We start from the raw sequence: 8,415 nt of genomic DNA, 5'->3' as shown, positions 1-8,415 counted from the left end.
TATACTTTCTGTAAATCCACACTGTTCCTTTCTTCATGCAGCTGTTCATTTTCCGGCGTCAAAATTATTACATTTTGTGATTATGAGGATCGTTGTCGAGGAGGTCGGAAGTGTTTGTATGAGATGATCGAGTGGTTAAAGCCCCAATATACGTAACATTTACCAAAAATTTAGTGTATAATCACACATAATTATTGAGATATTCTCTAAGATGTAGTTAAAATTAAGTTATTCAAACAATATTTACCATGACTTTGTGCATAAAGTATTGATATATGAGCAGTTGAAACTCGCTATTTGTAAACACACCTCCATTTTAAACACGCCGCCACCGAAATTACGATTGTTGCCGAACCACGTCGGAAAGTTCATGACCTGATCTCGCGAGAGTTGAGGTTTCTACTTCTAGAGGAAGCACATGCAGATATGTCTTTGGTAAGTTTTTGTTTACAAACATTGTTTGCGAAGTCTTGTCGTAGACTTGAGGTATTCCTGTGATAAACATTCAGTTTTTGGGAAATAATTAGAAGGAATAATTAGTTTAGAAACGATACGACGCACAATTATAAGAATTCAGAACTGGCCTGATGTGTGATTGGAAAAAAAGGAAGCGACTGGTGGACGTCTGTACTGTGTCTTACACACGCGGAATATGCACATGCGCAATGTCATCGCTACGAGCGGTAATGTATGAATTATTGTGGGTCCCACATTGTTTTTTTTTTCGATTTTTTCAATTTTTATTTAAATTGAAAACAGTCAGTTTTATTTTCTTTAATTAAAGGAAAGTATTTGTTTTGTTACATATATTACGGGGAAAATAAGATAAAGGTTGTTTTTTATAGTGATTTTTTACGTATATTGGGGCTTTAATGAAATAGAATTGTCGGGCGTTATAGGGTAGGAATGGTAAGAAAGGAAGACTACAGGGAGAGGTAGGGAAGAGGGGCCAGTAGATATTTGGCAGAGGATAGTCAGAGGGTAGGAGGTTTTCTTATATTGGTGTGTGTGATTAGGGTGGGGGTGGGATGGGGGCTTACGCTCCTACTCTAGTGTGTGGTCTTACGCTCCTACTGTAGGGGGTGGTCATATGCTCCTGCTGTAGGGGTGATGTACAATCTTACTGTAGCGGGTGGTCTTACTTTCCTACTGTAGGGGGTGGTCTTTCTCTCCTACTGTAGGGGTGATGTACGCTCCTACTGTAAGGGGTTGTCTTACTTTCCAGTTGTAAGGGGTGGTCTTAAGCTCTTGCTGTAGGGAGTGGTCTTACTTTCCTACTATAGGGGGTGGGCTAACGCTCCTACTATAGGGGGTGGTCTTACGCTCCTACTATAGGGGGTGGTCTTACGCTCCTACTATAGGGGGTGGTCTTACGCTCCTACTATAGGGGGTGGTCTTACTTTCCTACTGTAGGGGGTGGTCTAACGCTCCTACTGTAGGGGGTGGTCATACGCTCCTGCTGTAGGGAGTGGTCTTACGCTCCTACTGTAGGGGGTGGTCTTACTTTCCTACTGTAGAGGGTGGTCTTACGCTCCTACTATAGGGGGTGGTCATACGCTCCTACTATAGGGAGTGGTCTTACGCTCCTACTGTAGGGGTAGTCTTACTTTCCTACTATAGGAGGTGGTCTTAAGCTCTTGCTGTAGGGAGTGGTCTTACGCTCCCACTGTAGAGGGTGGTCATACGCTCCTGCTGTAGGGGGTAGTCTTACTTTCCTACTATAGGGGGTGGTCTAACGCTCCTACTATAGGAGGTGGTCTTACGCTCCTGCTGTAGGGGGTAGTCTTACTTTCCTACTGTAGGGGGTGGTCTTACTTTCCTACTTTAGGGGGTAGTCTTACTTTCCTACTGTAGGAGGTGGTCTAACGTTCCTACTGTAGGGGGTGGTCTAACGCTCCTACTATAGGGGGTGGTCTTACGCTCTTGCTGTAGGGAGTGGTCTTACTTTCCTACTATAGGGGGTGGTCTAACGCTCCTACTATAGAGGGTGGTCTTACGCTCCTGCTGTAGGGGGTAGTCTTACTTTCCTACTGTAGGGGGTGGTCTTACTTTCCTACTGTAGGGGGTAGTCTTACTTTCCTACTGTAGGGGTGGTCTTTCTCTCCTACTGTAGGGGTTGGTCTTACGCTCCTACTGTAGAGGGTGGTCTAACGCACCGACTGTAGAGGGTGGTCTTACACTCCTACTGTAGGGGGTGGTCTTACGCTCCTGCTGTGGGGGGTAGTCTTACGTTCCTACTGTAAAGGGAGGTCTAACGCACCGACTGTAGAGGGTGGTCTTACGCTCCTACTGTAGAGGGTGGTCTTACCCTCCTACTGTAGGGGGTGGTCTTACGTTCCTACTGTAGGGGTGGTCTTAAGTTCCTACTCTAGGGGACGGTCTTACGCTTCTGCTGTAGTGGGTGGTCTTACGTTCCTTCTGTAGGGGTGATGTACGCTCCTACTGTAGAGGGTGGTCTAACGCTCCGACTGTAGAGGGTGGTCTTACGCTCCTGCTGTGGGGGGTAGTCTTACTTTCCTACTGTAGGGGTGGTCTTTCTCTCCTACTGTAGGGGTTGGTCTTACGTTCCTACTGTAAAGGGAGGTCTAACGCACCGACTGTAGAGGGTGGTCTTACACTCCTACTGTAGGGGGTGGTCTAACGCTCCGACTGTAGAGGGTGGTCTTACGCTCCTGCTGTGGGGATAGTCTTACGTTCCTACTGTAAAGGGAGGTCTAACGCACCGACTGTAGAGGGTGGTCTTACACTCCTACTGTAGAGGGTGGTCTTACGCTCCTACTGAGGGGGTGGTCTTACGTTCCTTCTGTAGGGGGTGGTCTTACTTTCCTACTGTAGGGGGTGGTCTTTCTCTCCTACTGTAGGGGTTGGTCTTACGCTCCTACTGTAGAGGGTGGTCTAACGCTCCGACTGTAGAGGGTGGCCTTACGCTCCTACTGCAATGGGTGGTCTTACGCTCCTACTGTAGGGGGTGGTCTAAGGCTCTTGCTGTAGGGAGTGGTCTTACTTTCCTACTGTAGGGGGTGGTCTAACGCTCTTACTGTAGGGGGTGGTGTTAAGCTCTTGCTGTAGGGGGTGGTCTAACGCTCCTACTATAGGGGTTGGTCTTACGCTCCTGCTGTAGGGGGTGGTCTAACGCTCCTACTATAGAGGGTGGTCTAACGCTCCTACTGTACGGGTTGGTCTTACGTTCCTACTGTAGAGGGTGGTCTAACGCACCGACTGTAGGGGGTGGTCTTACGTTCCTACTGTAGGGGGGTTGTCTTACGTTCCTACTGTAGGGGTGGTCTTAAGTTCCTTCTCTAGGGGACGGTCTTACGCTTCTGCTGTAGGGGGTGGTCTTACGTTCCTTCTGTAGGGGGTTGGTCTTACGTTCCTATTGTTTTACGTCTCTACTGTAGGGAATGGTCTGAAACTCCTGCTGTAAAGGGTGGCTCCTGTATATCCTATGTTATCCTTTTTAGGGGGTCCTGTTGTGTTTCTTTGACTGTTAGCGTGTGCTTTGTTGTATGTGTGTTTTATGTTTGGACCTACGTGGATGTACGGTTCCCGGCAAAAGGTGGCCACTTCTGCAACTTCAGTGGTTGTGTTGTATAAGCGCTATCTTCGTGGATGAGTTGTGTAATGTGTCGGGTTTTGATAATCAGAAATTGAGCCCCACTATGTTCTTTACAGCGCCCTAGGTATGAACCCGAGTCTCCATTCTGTTACCCTTACCCGCCTTCACTGTACGTGTAAACTGCTTTACGAGTGTGTATGCAAGGGATGCGGCACAGACGAGGACATCGCAGACCTCTTGAGGTGTCAGTATGCACCATTGAATGAGAAGTTCAGTAGTAATCCTTCTTCGTGCAGTCTCCCTGGATATCCTGGAACATCCTACCTATTTTGGATAGTATTGCGCAGGGTTCTGATGTTCAGGAAAGGAACCCCACTGTGTTCCTTACAGCGCGTTAGGTGTGCGCCCAAATCTCCAGATCCTGACAACATCGCTTTTGCAATGTTGTGTTGCTTAATGGTGTTATATTGTTTTGTAATAACCTATCATTCTCAGATATCTGATGATTGTGAAAATGCAATGTTTATCCAGTGAAGCTAGAACACTATTGGTAGAAGTTATTGGGATTTTATTTTCATTTAATTCCTCAGAGTGTTCTGCCCTAGCTTTGAGATGTTTAGAACAGAGAAAGAAGACCCGATCGTTTGTTTTCACGTTATCACATAACTCACTGTCTGGCGAAATTTCACATAATATTGATGATTAATTTCAATTTTGCTTTGCCCAATCTTAATCTTGTAATAATGTTATCATCTATTTTATAAGAACCGTATACTTTTGATTTTCTAATTGTTTTTTTTTTCTATAATTTGCTTCAGATTGTTCGAGTTGCTTTGATCTTTCCCAATCTTATTTATCAGAGAGCAGACTTCGGTTTTCGTAAGTTTGACGTCGATGTCTGTAACGTCATGATATAATTTATCTACTTTTTCGTTACCGGGGATATTTACATGAGATGGTGTGTACTGTCACGTTGATACCCCTATACAGGTAATTATCCCTGCTCGGGGCACATCGCTAGCCACTCTCTGTTGGTTTCAGTGTTATTTCGAAAACTGGCGAATTGAGAATGACTGTTATATTTACCGATCAATTGAAATATTCCTATGATCGATATTAAGTTATAACTACACCGGCTTTCCGTTTAATTTTTAATCCGTAATATTTCCAAACCGGACAAAACCTGCGACCTGTGTGATGCGTGTGTTCGCACGATGTATGCGTGATTAGAAAATATATGTTGCCGCGAACTGTACATTTAAAGAAAACTGTTTAGGATAATGCTTCACTAAGTCTAAAGTCAAGTAATCCCTCTTCTCCACCATGTTGTATAGAGAATTGTGTTTTGGGGAGCTTGGCGTGAGTTGTTTAACTTGAACACGTGTTTTCAATCTCTTCAATTTTATTCCGGGAGAAGGTAAAAAAGAAAAACTAAAACTAGAACCAACAATGAGACGATACGGATACACGGACATACCAACAAACAAAACGGCAAATTCCGGATATTCATTGATGGTGTGTATATATAACACAATTCAATTGCAACAATTATACTTTGTCACTATCTACTGGTTAACTCTTACCAAGCTTTGAACAAGCGGTGTCTGGTGTCAAAGAAAGATATTTGTAAATTATGACGTCATGCAGCATGGAATGTATTTGTTTAAACGTTTTTGTTTTCTTTCAGTTTAAAACATCTTACGCGAGTTCCCGTTTCATATTTAAAGCCATGAAACGAGTCTAACATTTTTTCACCATTTTGAGTGAGTCATTAAATGAAAACACGGACTCAAATATCTTTGTAGTCCGAATACATAACCCAAATGAATGATGGTGCACGCCATACGATTCTCGTCCCCGTTTTCACTCAAAATGGTTTTTAAGAACATCAACCAGAGGGACTTTTGCTTATGAGTGTAATATTTGTTATCATACATGGTAAGTTACCAGAAAATGATATATTCGTTTTTAAGTTTTCCCACACAGCAATCAGGAAGTTTTCTTGGGTAAGAAAATTTCGATGTAGATTTGAAGATTTTAGAATACATGGGTTATTTTTCACAGATAGACACGTTTTCACACACAGCAACCAGAAAAGTTTCTTGGGAAAGATAACATTGACGTAGATTTGAAGATTTTATAATATGTAGCTTATTTTTCACAGATAGACACGTTTTCACACAAAGCAGCGTTTGTAAATCGGTTTAGCTAGATCTATAAAGAAATTCCGTTATCAAAGTTTGTTCCAACAGCAAATTGAGGTGAACGATTGCCTTAACGAAACACATGTAAACAGATGATTTTGAACAGTTTTCTTCAAATGTATCTCATGAGATTTTGTTCGGAATATGGCTATAAAAAATCCAGCGTGCAAGGTCATGTTGGTTTGTAAGTATGTAAAATATATAAAAATACGTAAATGATATGAGAGGTGGAGGAAAGCCACAGTTCCCGGACAAATGACCTGCGGTCAGTGCTTGGTAACTGCCCCCTTTAGGTCACGAAACCGCGGTCAATAGGTGGAGAGCTAGTGATAAAGACGGTCAGACTCGGTCTCAATTTCTACAACTACGAAACAAAGCAATTTATAAGAAGCATTCTCACACCAAGATAGCACCATACGATCATATATAGTCATCTCAATCAAACCTAGCTTTCCAAATGTTCGAATATACAATCGAACCTCATTATCTCGAAGTGGGTGGGGCTGTTGGAAAACCTCGAGTTATCGGTGTAATCAATTTAAGTGAATTCGAATGTTTAGAGTAAAATTTGACCGGAACCGATGAATAATTCGAATTAAACATGGTCTTCGAGTTATGTGAGTTCTAGATAACTAGGTTTTACTGTAGTGCAAAGAACACACAGATAAATAGCACATTTCAATATGAATTTAGAATTAGATACAGTAGAGCCGAATGGTGAAGGTCAGGAAACTGCGTCATACTGTTGTTTCGTCCATTTAGACCCGTCAGTGATTCTACAACATACAGTTGTTTCGTCCATTTAGGACTCGTCAGTGATGCTACATCATACAACTGTTTCGTCCATTTAGAACTCGTCAGTGAAGCTACATCATACAGCTGTTTCGGCCTTTTAGGACTCGTCAGTGATGCTAAAACATACAGTTTTCCCGTCCATTTAGGGCTCGTCAGTGATGCTACAACATACAACTGTTTCGTCCTTTTAGGACTCGTCAGTGATGCTACATCATACAGCTGTTTCGGCCTTTTAGGACTCGTCAGTGATGCTAAAACATACAATTGTTTCGTCCATTTTGGGTTCGTCAGTGATGCTAAGGGCCTAAATTTTAAAGCCTGGGAGGTGATTGAGGAAAATCCAAAGTGATCGAAAGAAAACTCAAAATATAGACGCTGCGAAGCATTAACTCCGTAATTTGATAAATTGCGTAATTTTCATATATCTGAGATTTTCAAAACATCATCTACATTATATTCTGAGCTGTGCAAATTTTCTTATGTATGAAAATGTGGCAAGTAGGTAATGAAAATATCACACATAAAATGTACATGTATATACACCGGTAGATATGAAGGACATTCAGATACTGGAAAATAGCTCAGTTCAAAGACAAGCCATTATACTGCCAGCGGTTTAGTTTGGTTTTATGGTGTTTGAGGTCCTATCAACAGCTTGGGTCAATTAAGGTCGGTATCCCGGTGTATGTGAGGTGAGTTGGTCAGGTTTTAGATATTTCACATCCTATCAACAGCTAGGGTCAATTAAGGACAGCCTTCCGGTGTATGCCAAGTGAGTGTATATATGTGTTTGAGCCACTTGTGACAGTGTGAATCTGGTTCTATGGACCTAAATTTCGACTTAGAAAATTCAACTGCGCCACCATTTCCAGCTACACGAATAACAGCTTTGCATCGCCCAGTATTGTCTAGTACAGTCCGAAACCGTCTGATACTGTTCTGTCGGGCCAGTAGCGTAGAAGTGATGTACACCATACGCTCGAAACAGCGATTATTGTTTACAATAAAAATTATTACTGCATTTTTTTTATTTGTTGAATAAAATGTTTTGGTGTTAATCTGAGAAAAGATATTTTTGATTAGCTAATACCCGGCAGCTGCAACAACAATGCACAGGCAAACTAACGAGCATCAAGCATGTTACTAAATCAAACGTCAGGCCTTGAGCAAGCAGATTTCAGAGTTTTGGCAAAACCTTGTGTTCGACATTTTACTACACGGATGGTAGCTCTAATGTTAATATAGAGTTCAATACAAGAACGTAATAATATTATTGTGATATTTTGAAAATACCAACATGGCAACATATTAATATATTTCAAACTCAAATTCCACAAAACATGATGAATAAAAGAAAGATTTACACGGAGACTCCTAAAAAAGTACAAGGAGAATAAGACCAGGTGTTCCGGAAGAGTAAGCGTCTTCTGCTTTATCGACGACACTCACTACCACTAATAGAGATACAGATTATCCTTGTGTAAAAACATGTACCAGTTCCAAAAAGAAAATGAATGCAAACAAATTCATTTACACTGTGCTAAACGTGATATTGGCCAGGTTAGTGTTTAAACGTCACAAATCTAGACAACACGTCAACTTACAAATTATTCATTCACAAGTAAAAAGTCATGAGTGGGCCTTTTACCTATTTTTCTCTTCTGTTCTTTCTATTTTCTCATCTATACCACCTTTTGTTCAAATTATTTAAACTTACAACTGTACGTCTACGAATTACATATTTTAATGTCTATTGTATAAGTATGTGTCACGTGCAGTATATTAATCATTTGTCATTTCATTTATGGAGAAGAGTTCATAAGTTGCTAGAACTCTGATTTATTTATCTTCTACTGGTAA

This window comes from Ylistrum balloti, unplaced genomic scaffold (genome assembly GCF_031769215.1).
Source record: "Ylistrum balloti isolate Yb309-2 unplaced genomic scaffold, AGI_CSIRO_Ybal_v1 Utg369712, whole genome shotgun sequence".
NCBI classification, from domain to species: Eukaryota; Metazoa; Mollusca; class Bivalvia; order Pectinida; family Pectinidae; genus Ylistrum; species Ylistrum balloti.
Note: the sequence above shows the minus strand (reverse complement) of the source record.